The 976-nt window shown below is 46.9% G+C and overlaps 1 protein-coding gene across 1 annotated transcript in view; it reads right to left on the bottom strand.

Moving 5' to 3' along the window:
- Window positions 1-976, bottom strand: part of LOC108789042 (1-phosphatidylinositol 4,5-bisphosphate phosphodiesterase gamma-1-like) — an 83,161-nt gene that overhangs the window by 33,488 nt on the left and 48,697 nt on the right. The gene's annotated exons all lie outside the window — the stretch shown is intronic.

The raw sequence follows: 976 nt of genomic DNA, 5'->3' as shown, positions 1-976 counted from the left end.
CCCCCCCCCCGTGTATCAGAGCATTCTTTCCTATGACCTTCAAATGTAAATGGCCATTTTTTTTCTACTGACTCCCAATGTAAGAGGTACTTCTCCCAATGACCCTAAATAAAAGGTGGCCTTCTCCACTGATCACCAATGTAAGGAGGCCCTTCGCTCAATGACCCTAAATATAAGGAGTCCTTCTCCACTGACCACCATTATAAAGTTTGTCCTTCTCCCAATGACAAGAAATAAAAGATGGCCTTCTCCAATGACCACCAATCTAAAGGGTGTCCTTCTCCCAATGACCCTTAATACAAGGAGTCCTTCTCCACTGATCACTAGTGTAAAGGGTGTTCTTCTCCTATTGACTATCAATGTAAGGAGGTCCTTCTCCCAATGACCCTAAATATTAGGAGTCCTTCTCCACTGACCACCAATGTAAACGGTGTCCTCCTCCCAATGACTCTAAATGTAAGGTGGCCTTCTCCACTGGCAATTAATATAAAGTGTGTCCTTCTCCCAATGACCACATATTTCAAGGAGTTCTTCACCACTGATCAGCAATGTAAGGGGGTCTTTCTCCCAATGGCCGTCAATGTAAGGAGTCCTTCTCCACTGAGCACCAGTGTAAGGGGGTCTTTCTTCCAATGGCCGTCAATGTAAGGAGTCCTCCTCCACTGACCACCAATGTAAGGGGGTCTTTCTCCCAAAGACAGTCAATGTAAGGAGTCCTTCTCCACTGAGCACCAGTGTAAGGGGGTCTTTCTCCCAATGACTGTCAATGTAAGGAGTCCTTCTCCACTGAGCACCAATGTAAGGGGGTCTTTCTCCCAATGGCCGTAAATGTAAGGAGTCCTTCTCCACTGAGCACCAATGTAAGGGGGTCTTTCTCCCAATGGCCGTCAATGTAAGGAGTCCTTCTCCACTGACCACCAATGTAAGGGGGTCTTTCTCCCAATGGCCGTCAATGTAAGGAGTCCTTCTCCACTGA

The sequence above is a fragment of the Nanorana parkeri genome, unplaced genomic scaffold (assembly GCF_000935625.1).
Source record: "Nanorana parkeri isolate BGI_ZX_2015 unplaced genomic scaffold, ASM93562v1 scaffold371, whole genome shotgun sequence".
Taxonomy (NCBI): Eukaryota; Metazoa; Chordata; class Amphibia; order Anura; family Dicroglossidae; genus Nanorana; species Nanorana parkeri.
Note: the sequence above shows the minus strand (reverse complement) of the source record. Positions and strands in the feature narration are given on the sequence as shown.